Genomic DNA, 16,509 nt, shown 5'->3' with positions numbered 1-16,509 from the left:
AAATCTTGGTTTTGCGACAATTTTCCCACGGAAATATTCTATGTGTCGATGGAAGACGTCTTCAACATGTTTCGTCCAATGAAGCTTAGTTCTCCCTTAGTATGCCTATGGGCAATCAATGCTGCCTACACTGCCAAATGTGAGCTCAACAAGGATGTCGTGGTAGCGGACCCTTACCTAATGCACGAGACCAATGTCAATCACCCTGAGCGCCGACAAGCTATGCGGAAGAATTTCATAGGCTTCATGATTGCCAACATGGACAAAGACTGCCTTCTCTTGCCCTATTATAGGAAGTCATTTTGTCTAGCTAGATTACTATTTTGTACAATCTCGTTATGCATGATTCCACGCAAAATCATTTACCCGGCTTTTTATGCAGAGAACATTGTGTCCTCATCATTCTTACCCCAAAGTTCGCCGAAACTTATTTCTTGGATTCGACAAGGAAAGTGAAAAATACTACAGAGGCATCAAAAAGGTCCTGGATGAAGCACTTTTTGAGTATACCAGACGGGAAGGTGTGATCAGAGACAGATATCGAAAGTTTGACAAATTTAAATCAGTACGCTTCGGCCATAAAACTGACTTTTGTTGCATGCAGCAACCGGAAAACAGTGATATAGACGACTACTACGTCGTCCACCACATGGAGGAGTACATACGGGAGGGAAAACGCCTTAAAAAGAACTCGGATGTCAACGCATGAGGGAAGCAAATTGAGGAAATTAGCCCGGGAAATAACAGGATGAGTTTAGACGCGTCCAGATGAAGTTTGCTACCATCCTCAACGAGGATATCATCGACCATGCCGGGGTTTTCAACGGCGGCGCACCTTCCGGCCCAGAGAAGATAAAAGCTCGCCTTCGGAAGGAGGGGCTTGATGTTGACGATCCTGTGTCTATCGTGGATCCGTCAAAGAAATACGTTAATGATCCCTATGTCAATATGTAATAGGATAGTGTCAGCTACCAATGTTGTTGGTTCTACAATACTACATACTAGCTCAATCAGCTACATGTTTATGTTATCGTACTTTAAAACTTGACTAGCTATCTAGCTTAACTAAATTTTTAAGCACTATGTATAATGTTACATACTTATCTTCAATGTCTTTGAATGCCTTTACTTGTTATCTTATTCTGTCATGCGAATGTTTCTATTTCCCGCTGTCATGGCAATGATTTTCCGATGCTTACAAATGAAGTAATGGCGTGCTGACAAGTTAAAATCGCCTGCAACATTTTTCAGTTTTTGTGACGTAGGAATAACGTGGACGCCATAGATAAAGATCACAATGCCAGCATACAACATAATTCGATGCCATAGATATTCCAAATACTGGTCGCGTAGGATCGAACGGCAATAGTATGTTTTAACTGTGGCGCAATATTTATGGCGTCAGATGTCTACATCAGCAAGGCCATTTTTTCATGTCATAGCTAGGCTTTTCTGCACTAGTGCCCCCCCCCCCCTTATGGTCCTAAGGCCATCAGAGACGAGGCGGACCGGCGGCAACACCAGCGGGAGCCAAAGGAACCGTAATCTTTTCCGAAATGAGGCACCAGGTGGTGGCTAGGGGCGAAGTTAATGACGGGTTTATTTATTTGTATATGTCTCCATGGAGTATAGTCTTAAAGCTTTAGGACTTAAAATTATGCAATGCAATCGGCTTAAGCTCAGTCTTTTCCTTTTATTTCCTATCATAGGGATATAAAATTTAATCAAAATCCAACCTTAAAGCTTTTAGGAATAAATAAGTGAAGCAATAAAATTATGCAATACATTCGGCTTAAACTTGATCTTTTCTTTTGTTTCCTATCATACATAAATCAAAATCCATTCTTAATGTTTTTATTAGGAATATCTAAAAAAGCGAATCAAGCTCAATCTTCTCCTTTATTCCCTATGGTGGGGATATGTATAAATATAAAAGAAAATCAAATTAAAGCTTTTAGGTACTAAAAAAAATGCAGACGCATGTGTCATGCGCTGGGGTAATCTGATGACAATGATTTTAAGCAGATCATTTGTTTATTTGCAAATTGTGCAGTGCCGCACAATCTGTCACCATCTCACCTATTGGTGTGCCCTGGAAGGGCACGTATGACTGGTCACGTTCCTCCCTTATAAACAAGGCCTAGTATCCTCAACTCGGCAATATGGGACTAAACACGTCGATCTGATGCTGCAACTTTGTGCCCGTATTTATTTATTTTCTATCATTTTAACTAGCCCGTACGTCCTTCTAATACTCATGTTGTTGTGTGCTCTTCCCGCACCTTTTAGTTGTGATCAGATCATCTGCACCTATGCAGAGTGGATTGTTAGGATGATCTCCTTTCGAGTGGGTCCAACGGCCAACCGGATCCTTAGATCCATGTCCCGATCGGGAACGCTCAATCCACCTATGGTTGACGGGTCCCTGTCACCTGCGCTACATAAAGAGGTGGGGGCCGGCGGCACGTAACACGAGGTTTGTCACGTTGCCACACATCTCATCAACAAACCCTATCGATCTAGGAGAGCACAGTTGTGACGGGAAGCACTGCTGTTGGGGATATTGCCCGTTAAAGTGACCCGCCGAATATGGGCCGGGTTACCGTTAAGGCGATTCATCCTTTAAGGCTAGTTGGGCCTCAGCCTGGGCGGTTCGAAGTCGCAGGATGGTTATGATTTATGAAAGGACTCTGGGTTTTGCAAGACGGCGACATAGAGACTGCGGTGGTCACGATTTGTAAAAAGGAAGGGACTCTTGTAAACCCTAAGGCTTCGACCTATATATAAAGGCGAGTCTGGAGGGGGAGAGGTAGGTTAGAAATCATCGAGTGCTAGGTTTAGGCGAGTTACGCCTTCCTTGTAATCGAATCCACATCAATACACACAAAGCAGGACGTAGGCTATTACCTCTTCTCGAGGGGCCGAACCTGGGTAAATCGCCGTGTCTCTCCCGCTTAACCCCTTTGAGTCGCCACCAAGGTGCGATGGCTCCAGTACTAAGTCCTTTCACGAGGACATCTGCCGTGACAAAACCACGACAGTTGGCGCCCACCGTGGGGCCTGCGCACGGTGGAGTTGAGTTCTCAAAGGGAGCCCTACCAGGGTCTGGGAGTTATGCGGCGGCGCTCATGACTTGGAGCCGACGCGGCATAGCCTACGTCGACAACCGGCGATGGGGACCTGAAGCAAATTCCCTCGAATCAGGCTACAGGGTCCCCTTCGGCAAGATCAACGTCTTCATCGGCATGATCGGGTCATCCGTTCCTGAGCCGGACATCTCCTCCGACATCGTCGAGCCGGCCAGGTACGTTCATCCAGTCATAACCCGGAATCTGACCCGCCCGGTCTTTGTGGGTTTCACACAGGGGTCGGAGGAGCCAGAGCACGCGGCGGCTCAGGAGGTTACCCCCATCAACTCTGACGACGAGTCATCCATGGGCGATTCCGATTCTATCCAGTCCCTCCACGGAGACGGTCTTGGGGGCTTGTCATTGGCCATGGATCCGGAAATCCTCGATCGAACCCGCCGCCAGATCGCCATCTACATGGCTGGGGCGACTCAACCCGCACAGAACCCCGCCGGGGGCGATGGAACCGGCGGGACGTCCAGAAGTGCGTCAGCAGTCCTGGTGGATTTAGCGGCGGAAATCACAAGACTAATGTCAACCCCCCTCACGCCAGAGAACCAAGAAGAGATAAATGCGGAGTTAGCAAAACTGAGGGAGGCGGTGGCAAAGGCCCATCAGGATGCTGAGACGGAGTCCACCAGGATGGAAACTCGACAGGCCCAGATTACGGCCGAAAGGATGCGGTTGAACACCGACAATTGGCGGCTTGAAAGACAGCAGCGCGCATCCGACGCCGTCCATCAGCGGAGGCACCAGGGACGCCTGCCCCATGATCTCAATCCGACTCGCCTGTTCGACACTTCCCAAACACCCGGGATGGGAGCCGCTCCAGCAGGAGGGATGGGCCGCCCTCCTAACCCGCCGATTCAGCCGACTGAGGGTCAAATTCCTCGTTTCCGTACCCCCCGAGGCCACTTCTCTAACCCGGTGGATAACGTGCTTGCCGCAACTCGCCATCTGGAGTCTCTCCCGATCCACGGCAACACCCCAGCTGAGATCGAAGCAAGGAACGCCATCGAGATGTTGAAAACGGCGGTGGTCCAAAACGCGCAGTTCTCACACAGCCCCGAGCGATTGCACTCCACCCCCAGGCGAGCTATACCAGGGGTTGGCCGGAGGATCAGCCAGCCGTAAACAGCGCCCCGCGACACCTCCCGCAGGACAACCTGCCCGAGCGGGACCCGCCGGGCAGAGGTCCACCCAACACTCAAGAGGCTCAGACTCCTCCCACGGGGACCGGAGGGCGAGTTGGGGTGCCCTGCTTGTCCCTGGCCCTTCGAAACGAAAGAATGCCCAAGGATTTCAAAGGACCAAGAAAGGTGCCTAATTACACACCAGATCTCGAACCAACATCTTGGATCGAGGGCTATGAGATCGCCATGGACATGCTCGACGTAAACGAGGCGGTTTGCGCCAGATATTTCACCATGATGCTCGAGGGATCGGCACACACTTGGTTGAAAAATTTACCCCCCAATTCTATCCAGTCCTGGGCCGAGTTAAAGGAGCGTTTCATCAAAAACTTCCGGGGAACCTGTAAACGACCGATGACAATCGTCGACTTGCAACACTGCGTGCAACGCACGGATGAGTCGGCGCATCATTGGTCGCGGCGAGTCGCGGAAATTATCCATTCATCGGATGGCATCACGGCAGCGCAAGCTGTGCTTATCCTCGAGCACAACTACCACTACGAACCGCTGGTCCAGAAGCTGGGGCGACTCAAACGGAAAGTTTAGGATATGGGCGAGCTGATGGATACCCTCACTAGGTACGCCGAAGCCGATGATACCAAGGATCCCGGCGAGGATGGTAAGGGTAACTCACCCAAGAAGGGCGATTCAACGAATAAGCATACCCGCCTCCAAGGCCACAACCGTCATAACCAGGGGACCAACGGCAAGCGTAGGCCGCATGAGGAGCCCTCGGATCTGATTGCCAACACCAACGCCAATGACGGCAAAAAGAAGAATCGAGGCTTCAGTGGGAAAAGACCGCGTAACTACGAAGAGCTGCTCAAAGGCCCTTGCCCGCACCACGCCACGGCCGATGGCCCGGCGGGCCACTCCTGGGAGAACTGCTTCGTGATGCGGGAATTTTGGGACGAGGCAATCAAGAAGAGCCAGAGCGAAGACCCGAACCGTTGCCAAGACCAACTCGCCGCGCCCAACCAAAGGCACAACCCCTTCAGCGGTTTTCCCGAACAAGAGGCTCAGGGGGGGCCGCAGCCAGGCGGCGGCCAGTACCCGGTGCACCACCACCGGCGGTACAACCCGCCGGGAGTCTTCCAGCAGCCGCCCCCACAGGGGGCTCCGCAGGACCAGGATGACCATGGGGGCTTCCGCAACAATCCTAAACAGCTAAGTAATGGGCAATATCATGTTTTCACCACTAATGCTTGCAGACGTGATAAAAAGGTAAATCACCGGGCGTACAGCGTAATTGAGCCGGCAGTTCCCAGATATCTCCACTGGTCCGAACAGACCATAACATGGAGCAGAGAGGATCACCCGCCGAGAATAGATAACCCGGGCGACCTGGCCTTGGTCGTGGCTCCCCAAGTGGCGGGTTACACTCTATCGAACGTACTAATGGATGGCGGCAGCAGCATTAATATCCTATACTTCGACACCTTCCGGAGGATGAATCTATTAGAGAAAGACTTGATGCCTTCAACCACGGTTTTCCACGGCATCGTCCCGGGCAAATCCGCTTATCCGATTGGCCGGGTCAGGCTCTCAGTAGCGTTTGGAACTGCACAGAACTACAGGTCGGAGTCTCTGGTCTTCGAGGTGGTCAAATTAAAAAGCCCGTACCATGCGCTGTTCGGGCGACCGGCTTACGCTCGCTTCATGGCCCGCCCGTGCTACGTCTACCTCAAGCTCAAATGCCTGGTCCTAAAGGGCCCATCACGGTCGACGGAGATAGAAGAATTGCAAAGGAGTGTGAGGAAGGAGACGCGGCCTACGCGGAAGTCGCCTGCGCGGCGGAAGAGCTCAAAAACCACCGGGCCAATGTTGACCCGGCAGACATGTCACCACTCAAGAAACCGACTACAGATTCCGAGTCGCCCCTCAAGTTCAAACCAACGGATGACACGAAGACAGTCGACTTCGTCCCTGGCGATTCATCCAAGCAGTTTACCATTGGAACGGGTCTGGACCCCAAATAGGAAAGCGCGCTCATCGAATTCATCCGTGAGAATCGGGACATCTTCGCATGGAAACCCTCTGACATGCCGGGTGTACCGAGAGAATTCGCTGAGCACCATCTTAATATTGACCCAAAATGCAAACCTGTCCAACAATACCTCCGCAGGTTTAACGAGGAGCGACGGAAGGCGATTGGAGAGGAAGTCGCCCGTCTTTTAGCCGCCGGGTTCATCGTGGAAGTCTTTCACCCCAAATGGCTAGCTAACCCGGTGTTAGTACTCAAGAAGAATGGCACGTTCCGTATGTGTATTGACTATACGGACCTCAACAGAGCTTGCCCCAAGGATCCTTTCGCTCTTCCCCGCATCGCCCAAATCATTGACTCGGTGGCGGGATGCGAACGATTGTGCTTTTTGGACGCTTATTCAGGTTATCATCAGATCAAAATGGCTGTGGAAGATCAAGAAAAGACTGCTTTCATAACCCCCTTCGGGGCCTTTTGCTATGTGTCCATGCCGTTCGGGCTCAAGAGCGCAGGAGCGACTTACCAACGCTGCATCCAGAATTGTCTTCATAGCCAAATTGGCCGCAACGTCCATGCTTATGTTGACGACATTGTGATCAAGACCCGCCGGGAGGAGACACTTCTGGAAGACCTTAAGGAAACCTTTGATAATTTACGGGTATATCAGATGAAGCTAAATCCTACCAAGTGCGTTTTCGGCGTACCTGCGGGAAAACTACTGGGTATCGGAGCGCGGCATCGAGGCTAACCCGGACAAAATTGAAGCGGTTACCTCCCTCGGCAAGCCGACGAATGTTAACCAAGTTCAGCGATTGGCGGGTCGCATTGCGGCTCTCAGTCGTTTTGTAAGCCGCCTCGGAGAAAAGGCGATTCCGCTCTATCAATTGTTGAGGAAGTCTGACCGATTCGTGTGGACAGAGGAGGCTGACGAGGCACTTCAGGCCTTGAAACATCAATTGGTTAACCCGCCGGTCCTGGCGGCCCCGACTGAAAAGGAGCCTATGCTCCTGTATATCGCCGCGAATTCCAAAGCGGTCAGCGTGGCTGTGATCGTCGAAAGAAAGGAGGAAGGAAAGGAATACCCGGTACAACGCCCGGTGTACTTTATCAGTGAGGTGTTAACTCTTTCCAAACAGCGATACCCACATTGGCAGAAACTGGTCTATGGGGTGTTCATGGCGAGTCGACAGCTTAAACATTATTTCCAAGAACACCCAATCACCGTGGTCAGTTCCGCGCCCCTCGGCGACGTCATCCAAAACCGCGAGGCAACAGGGTGAATCGCCAAATGGGCAATAGAACTTGGGTCACATCACATTCAGTATACCCCCCGCACAGCCATCAAGTCCCAGGCACTAGTTGATTTCGTCAATGATTGGACGGAGCTTCAGGCTCCGGAAGATCGGCCTGACCTTACCTATTGGACTATTTATTTTGATGGATCCAGGCAGTTGGAGGGCTCGGGGGCAGGTGTGGTGTTGATATCCCCTCAAGGAGATAAGTTCTGCTACGTCCTCTAGCTCATGTTCCCTTGTACAAATAATGCAGCAGAGTATGAAGCTCTGCTTCACGGTTTGCGACTAGCAAAAGAGATGAACCTAACCCGAGTCAGATGTTTTGGGGACTCAGATCTGGTGGCGCAACAGGTTTCGGGCACCTGGGACTCTCGAGATCCTATGATGGCGGCTTACAGGCGAGCCGTATCTGACGTGGCGGGCTATTTTCATGGGTACCAGGTTGATCATGTTGATCGGCGACTCAACGAAGCAGCTGATGCCCTCTCGCGACTCGGCTCACAGAGAAAACCGGTCCCCCCTAATGTCTTCTTGGATGTCCTGCATAAACCGTCCGTAACTGTACCCACGGAGGAGGAATTGGCGATACCAGATATCGAGTCTCAGCTTGTGGCGGCTCTCCATATCGCTCCGGATTGGGCTATTCCTTATCTAGCTTATCTTGCTCGTGGCGAGTTACCCACTGACGAAGTTTTGGCTCGCCAGATTGTTCGGCGTAGCAAGTCCATGGTCATCATTAATGGCGAGCTATATAAACGAAGTGCTTCAGGGGTCTTTCAGCGGTGCGTTTCCTCCGAGGAAGGATGCACAATCCTTAATGACATCCATTCTAGAGACTGCGGACATCACGCCGGGTCACGTTCTTTGGTACCAAAAGCCTTTCGACACGGTTTCTTCTGGTTGACGGCTCACGCAGATGCAGAAGATATAGTACGGCGGTGTGAGGGGTGCCAAGGATACGGGAGACAGGCTCATGTGCCGGCTCAAGAATTGAGGATGATCCCCATTACTTGGCCTTTCGCGGTCTGGGGGCTGGACATGGTCGGTCCCTTTATGATGTCCTCCAACAAGAAAACTCACTTATTGGTGGCGGTTGATAAATTCACTAAATAGATTGAGGCGGAGCCTGTTGGGACTTGCGATGCGGAGACTGCGGTAAAATTTCTGAAGAAGCTGATTTTCCGTTTTGGGTATCCGCACAGTATCATCACGGACAATGGTACTAACTTGTCCCAAGGAGCGATGCTGGATTTCTGTCGCCGTGAACATATCCGGCTTGATATATCTGCAGTTGCTCACCCGCAGTCAAACGGACAGGCCGAGCGGGCGAATCAGGAAGTTTTGCGAGGGATCAAACCTCGGCTCATAATACCCCTGGAAAGAACTCCAGGATGTTGGGTGGAGGAGTTACCTTCGGTATTATGGAGCATCCGGACCACCCCGAATCGGTCCACGGGGTTCACCCCTTTCTTCTTGGTCTATGGTGCAGAGGCCGTCCTCCCTACTGACATAAGGCATGATTCTCTTAGAGTCGCCGCATATGTGGAGCAAGACAACGAGCTGGCGCGTCGGGACTCTTTGGATGCCTTGGAAGAGGCACGTGACTTAGCAGCGGCTCGTTCGGCGATCTATCAGCAAGATCTGCGGCGTTATCATAGTCGCCGGGTGAAGAGTCGGACCTTCCAGGAAGGCGATTTGGTGCTTCGACTGATACAAGATCGGGCAGGCATGCACAAGCTTTCGCCCCCTTGGGAGGGACCTTTCGTTGTCAGCAAGAACCTCCGCAATGGTTCTTACTACTTGATGGATCTTCGGCCTGATCGACCGACTACGGGGGCTGAGTCAACTCGCCCTTGGAATATTGCCCATTTGCGGCCTTATTACACTTGAGTTCTTAAAACTCCATGCTTTGTAAGTTTTTCAGTTTTCATTATGGAATAATATAATGTTTCCCTGACTCGGGGGCTTCTTCTTTAAGAAAAAGAGAGAGCAATTTCATGACATCCTGTTGCGACCTTATGAGCCGACAGAACATGCATTAAGGGTGGGTGCACGAGCTTTCTGACTCGCCTCCCCCTGTCGCGACCGTATGAGCCGACGAAACCTGCATTAAGGGTGGGTGCACGAGCTTTCTGACTCGCCTCCCCCTGTCGCGACCGTATGAGCCGACGAAACCTGCATTAAGGGTGGGTGCATGAGCTTTCTGACTCACCTCCCCCTGTCGCGACCGTATGAGCCGACGAAACCTGCATTAAGGGTGGGTGCACGAGCTTTCTGACTCGCCTCCCCCTGTCGCGACCGTATGAGCCGACGAAACCTGCATTAAGGGTGGGTGCACGAGCTTTCTGACTCGCCTCCTCCTGTCACGACCGTATGAGCCGACGAAACCTCCATTAAGGGTGGGTGCACGAGCTTTCTGACTCGCCTCCCCCTGTCGCGACCGTATGAGCCGACGAAATCTGCATTAAGGGTGGGTGCACGAGCTTTCTGACTCGCCTCCTCCTGTCGCGACCGTATGAGCCGACGAAACCTGCATTAAGGGTGGGTGCACGAGCTTTCTGACTCGCCTCCTCCTGTCGCGACCGTATGAGCCGACGAAACCTGCATTAAGGGTGGGTGCACGAGCTTTCTAACTCGCCTCCTCCTGTCGCGACCGTATGAGCCGACGAAACCTGCATTAAGGGTGGGTGCACGAGCTTTCTGACTCGCCTCCTCCTATCGCGACCGTATGAGCCGACAAAATTACTCGTGTTATGATTTGACCTTGGAGATTTTTATCCTCACTGCTTATTCGTTGAAACTGTTTGTAGTTCTTTTCTTTTCACAGGTAATGTGCTCAAGGTTTTCATCCTTGGCGGATTGAGCATTCCAGGCGATTCTGATAAGGGTTAACAAAATATTTTAAACCGCCTCAAAAGCGGTATAAGGGTTTTTTGGCAGAAGATGTCATCAAAAGATAGTACTGACTATTACATGGCTCTTGGGCCAAATTCAAGGAAAATCTATTCCGCTAAGTCTTGGCGTGAGCTCTGACCAGCTTCGATTTGTAAGTCGCCCAAGACCCAATTGCATCTGGACAAAGAGGCAAAATCGTCTTCATCGGTCAAGATTGATGCCAGGTCTGTTTCCCAGTCGAAGGGATTCTTGGGTCGCCGAGGGATAAGGTTGGTCACCACGAAGGTTGGCGGGCTGATTTTCTTATTCTTGTCATCATAAGCCGCCTGATATTTTGTCAAGTCAAGGCTGGCGGCAAGTTGAGTCGCGGCCAGTCGAGAATCCTTGACAACCTTCTGGTAGTCTTCTTCCACGAACTCCGAGCCGTCATCTTTAAGCTGAGGGAAGCCGGCAGCTACTTCTTCCAAATTAATTTCTGGAGCATACGCCAGGCAGCGACTCAGAGCCGTCAGGACACCCTTCCGGGCGGCTGATCGGGTTAACTCGCCGATCTGGGGAGGCAGTGTGGATAGATATCCAAGCACCTTCTTGATGGAAGTTATGGGCTCCTTTGCACCTATCACAGCTTTGACGGTCAGCACACTGCCTGTGTATAGTTGTTCCGTCAGTGTATAGATCGCCTTCAGCATCAACACGCTGTCGTCTTGCAAATTGGCGACTCTCGAGCCTGTGATTAAATAACCGGTAAGTTAAACATTAAGCAATTTGCCCAAGGAAGAGGATAAGATTGGAGAGTTAGTAAAGCTTACCAAAGATGGCTTGTGTCATGTTGGAAATATGGCGCTTTAAGCCGGATAGCTCCTGCTGCACAGTTGCCAGCTTTGCTTCTGCTTTTTCGGCTCTCGTCAAAACCGCGCTGTGGTCAGCCTGAGTTCTTTATAACTCGGCTTTGAGCTTTTCCAGTTCAACCAGAGCCAGCTTATATTTGTCTTCCGACTGAGTTCGGGCATCTTCTTGGTCAGCCAAGTTTTTCCTTAAGTCGCCCAGGGCCAGTTCGGTCTGGGCAAGGCTTTCCTGTTCAAAATTTAAAACAAAGACAAGTCTCAGAATTATTGCAAGGCAATACCCCTGACACTTGGGGGCTAATGTATAATTTCTCAAGGGAAATTATACAGAAATCAAGACCCGGCTCATCATTTTACTGATGACCCGGCCCTTGGGGGTTACTGGTCGCGAAGCTTTTAAAAGACCCGGCTCATCATTTTACTGATGACCCGGCCCTTGGGGGTTACTGGTTATAATATAGAGTATAAATTTTACCTCATGCTTGTTATTTAACATCTTCAGCAGATTTTTTCCATCTCGTAACTCGCTTCCAGGCGACTTGCGAAGCCAGAACAGAGTTCTTTAAACTCCAGACCTGCATAGTCAGAAAGTTTCGCCTTGGAAGGCCCAGACTCGGGAATTGATGGAGAAGGGGATGCTATATGTTTGGAGAGGATTGTCGCTGCCGGCTTGGAGAAACCAAAACCAGTAATGACCACAGCATATGGGTCATCAGCTGTCGCCATTACGACCGGTGATCTAGGGACATCCGTTGATCCTTTGGGCGACTCAGGAGGATTTGCTTGAATTGTCGGCTCGTTTTGACTCGGATCTTCTTGAGTCGGAGTTGCTTTCCTTGGAGGTTCAGAAGTGGCATCAGGGATTGATCCACTGGTTTTCCTCTTTTTGGCTTGCGCCCTAATAAATGAGATAGGCGTGTTAGAAAATTAAAAAGAGTGCTATTCTCAAGGATCAGGACAAGAAACTTACCCCGGGACTCGGATCATTGGTGGAAGGGTCGACATCACTGAGTCGCCAGAAGTAGGGGGAGAATCCTGTAGAATTTGTATATCGATAATAACAGGCGGGTTATGACTGTGATCCAAAGCAACACGAACAATGGTTGCTCAAAATAAAAAAAAGGAGGTACCTCGCTTGGTTTTCTTTTGTTCGTTGTTGGCAAGCCAGGTGTTAGGTCGCCAGAATGACTTCGCGTTTTCCGTTTCGAGGCGTGCTGCGTTTTCTTCAATAAGAAATTTGGGTCCAAATGGGCATTTGGATGTGAGAGAGGTACTTTTCCACATATTCGCCGGGCCGGCTTAGGTGGAGGAGATGAATCGGAGGAGACGGAAATTACCTCGACATAATCTTCCTGGCTTTCGTTATCTTCATTCTATTATAAGAGGAGTGAGAGATAAATAGAAGTTAAAAGGTAATAGATGGCGAGTGAAAAAGAGGACGGATTGGTACCTCGAAGAGTGCGTCGCCAGCTTGAGATTCGTCGACTTCAGATGGCTCGGCCGCAGCCGATTTACCTTTGCCTTTGTTTTTCTTGGAAGGCGGCTTAGCACTCTTCATGGCTTGTTTCTTAGGTCTCCGAGACCAGAACTTGTCGCCTTTCTGGAAAGGGATGTGGCATGAAGTCACGATGACAGTAAAACAGATGGAATAAAAATTGAGGGCGAGTTAGTCTTGGTTACCTTGGGCGCCGGGTTAATCTTGCAGAAGGGCTTAAGGCCGATTTGGCCGCACTTTGCTGTAGGCTCACCGGTCAGCTTCTTGATGATGGCGACGATGTCTTTTTCTGTTAATAATGTGTGAAAGTAGCATTGGGGATGATCCAGAGTACCGTCAAATTCGCACATCAAGCCTTCTCGGCGGCTCAGAGGAAGGATCCGCCATTCGACCCAGCAGCGGATCAGGTCAACCCCGGTGAGACCGTTGTTAGTCAAGGATCTCAGTTCGGACAGAATTGGGACGAATTCCGACTCTTCTTCCTCGGTGAGCTTGTCAGGGAGCTTGAAGTTGACCGGGAGGCGGCTTGGCCTGTAGCCCTGAAGTTTGTTCTCGCCGGCAGGGGATGTTTCTTTGCAGTAAAACCAAGATTCACCCCAGCCTTTGGGATGGCTGGGCATAGTGAGTGCAGGAAACGGACTGTCCCTGCGACGCTGGACGTTGACCCCGCCGAGTTCCAAACTGGGGCCATTGTGGAATTCTGTCTGGCGAATCAAGTGGAAAAAGTACCAAAATAGGGGAACGGAAGGCTCGATCCGCAAATAAGCTTCGCAAAGGACTTGGAATTGACTCAGGTTGCTTATGGAATTGGGTCCCAAATCCTCGAGTCGGACGTTCATAAAATTCAGGGCGTCTCTAAGGAATTTAGATCCGGGCGGCTTAAAACCCCGTTCTAAGTGTTCCACAAAAACTACTATCTCCCCTTCCTTGGGGTTGGGTAGGTCTTCTCCTAACCCGGTGCGCCATCCAATGACGTCTTGAGGATCCAAGCAGCCCGCTTTCACGTAATTCGCCAAAACAGCATCATCGACTTTGGTGGGAAGCCAATCGCTCTTGAAAACGGCACCCAAGCTACAAATAGGCAAGAAAATGGTATTACATGTCTCGAACATTTACTATGTGAGTCGGGACTAGCTTCTGCTTAACCCGCCGGATTGGGAGGCCAGGTTGGGCTGATGTGGCGACCTATCGGAGGAGGGCTATTCTCAGAAGCGACGCTACTGTGGGTGCTAAAATTTATTCTTTCCGAAACACTAAGGGAAGGACGAGGTTTCCAAACAGCTTTTTGCAAACAGTGAAAGAGGAATGGATCTATTCAACAGATATAAAAGCTTACGGACATGGCTAAAACATGAACGATGTGCGATCAGGATGGTGCCTCGTGTTTGAAAAGACTAGTCTATTTAGAAAATTCGCAAGGGCACAGATGGATAGGATTGTTCGAAGCACTAGGTGCCCTAATGGCGCTCGGGCTAATCAGTTCGACAGTTAAGATGGTGACGAGCATAGAGCTTCGGAGCTATGGCAATGGCGGCGGCAAGAACAAGAACTAAATCTACCCTTAAAGAAGGGGAAACAGTGGCCTAACCTGAAGATCTTGGTCGAAGAAGATCGGTGATGATGGAGGCTGTTGGAGAATGAGGGGACCCTCGGCGGCGGTGGATCCTGGTGACGGCGACGACGTGCGGGCGGCGCTGGAGCTCCTCGAACGGCGCCGGAGCTCCTCGAACGGCGACGGCTTGTGGGCGGCGCCGGAGCTCCTCGAACGGCAACGGCCTGCGGGCAGCACTGGAGTTCTTCGGACGGGGGTGGAGTTTGCGGCCGGCGGCGAAGCCTTCGGGATGCGGAGCGTTTCTTCTCACTGAGATGATGGTGGAGGTATTGACGGGACTGGTAGGTGGCCGGTGTCAGCCCTGTCCCTTCTGCCTATTTATCAGGACGGGCGCGGGGATCGAGGCGCTATGAGCGGGAACCGTCGAGGAAGGAAAGATTCGCCATGATGGCGCCCGAAAATTTTGGGATAATGACGCACTAAAAGATCCGTTGGGATTGTGTTGGAGTTCCCGAAAATCGAGGGCTAAGGAAAGTACTGATGGGAAATGCGTTGGCGGCTCAGAGACTTTTGCCGGTACCAGTTGGCGAGTTAAGATTTCTGGTGTACGGAGGAACACAGAGGAGTGAATCGCTTTCGACTAAAATGGAAGCATTGGCGTGAAGATTCAAGTCAATTTGGGGCCTAATGTTGGGGATATTGCCTGTTAAAGTGACCCGCCGAATATGGGTCGGGTTACCGTTAAGGCGATTCATCCTTTAAGGCTAGTTGGGCCTCAGCCTGGGCGGTTCGAAGTCGCAGGATGGTTATGATTTATGGAAGGACTCTGGGTTTTGCAAGACGGCGACTTGGAGACCGCGGTGGTCACGATTTGTAAAAAGGAAAGGACTCTTGTAAACCCTAAGGCTTCGACCTATATATAAAGACGAGTCTAGAGGGGGAGAGGTAGGTTAGAAATCATCGAGTGCTAGGTTTAGGCGAGTTACGCCTTCCTTGTAATCGAATCCAAATCAATACACACAAAGCAGGACCTAGGCTATTACCTCTTCTCAAGGGGCCGAACCTGGGTAAATCGCCGTGTCTCTCCCGCTTAACCCCTTTGAGTCGCCACCAAGGTGCGATGGCTCCAGTACTAAGTCCTTTCACGAGGACATCTGCCGTGACAAAACCACGACAACTGCCATCGCCACTGTCCACAACTTCGTCGCCACCGTCGCCCTCTGCCATGGCCACCTCGTCGGGCTCTTCAAGTCAAGGAGAAGGTATCCCTAGTCCTCTCACCTCTCTGTTCTCACTCTCTCAATGCATAGACAGATGCAATATATGGATGTAGTACCATTAATACCTAGGCTACATGATCCGAGGATTCCATCAATGGTATTAGCTAGAGTCGGTTTAGGATTTTCGATAGTAGAAAAAACAATTGTTTTTTCCAAAGAACCCTAATTACACGGCAAAGAGAACTCACCGGATAAGAGTGCCGCCGACTGGCCGTGTCGTTTCTCTCGAAGAAGAACTAACCCCAGTCAGGGCAAACAGCACTGGTTGCCAAACCGCTCGACGGCGACGCGCTCACCACAAGGGGAACGCGCAACCGACGAAGGGGATGGCAACGGCGCCACCATCGGGAGCTCCACCGCCGTCAGCGGTAGAGGGTGCAGCCGAGTCCTTTTCTCTCTGCCACAGGAGGCGGTGGAAGGAGTAGAGAGGGGGAGGGGCAGCAAAAAGGGCTCGCACAACGCAGTGGCGTTCGACGCCGTTGACGGCTTGCCGGTGGCGCGGCGGGGCTGCTAACCCTAGTCGCCGTTGCGGAGCGAACCAAAGAGCGCGCAACGAGGGGGGATAAGCTAAAGTTCCCCTCGGTCGCGCCGCATACCGTTTTCGTTGGAGCGAATCGCACGCGTGGACGTCGGATCGCATCGGACGGCCAGGGGCATGCGGGAGCTCGCTAAGCGGGCCGTGGGCACGCCAGCGCTGCGCGCGGGGAGAACTGGCCGGGGCCGCAATGCAGGCCGTCAGTTGGGCCGGTTTCGGCCAGAAGAGGCGCACACGGCGCGCGCACACCGTGGGCCGGGCAAAGCCAAGCACTCCCCGTGTTTTGTTTTAATTTTTGTCTAATGTT

The sequence above is a fragment of the Hordeum vulgare genome, chromosome 3H (assembly GCF_904849725.1).
Source record: "Hordeum vulgare subsp. vulgare chromosome 3H, MorexV3_pseudomolecules_assembly, whole genome shotgun sequence".
Taxonomy (NCBI): Eukaryota; Viridiplantae; Streptophyta; class Magnoliopsida; order Poales; family Poaceae; genus Hordeum; species Hordeum vulgare.
The sequence above is the reverse complement of the archived record's forward strand: the minus strand, read 5'-3'. Positions refer to the sequence as shown.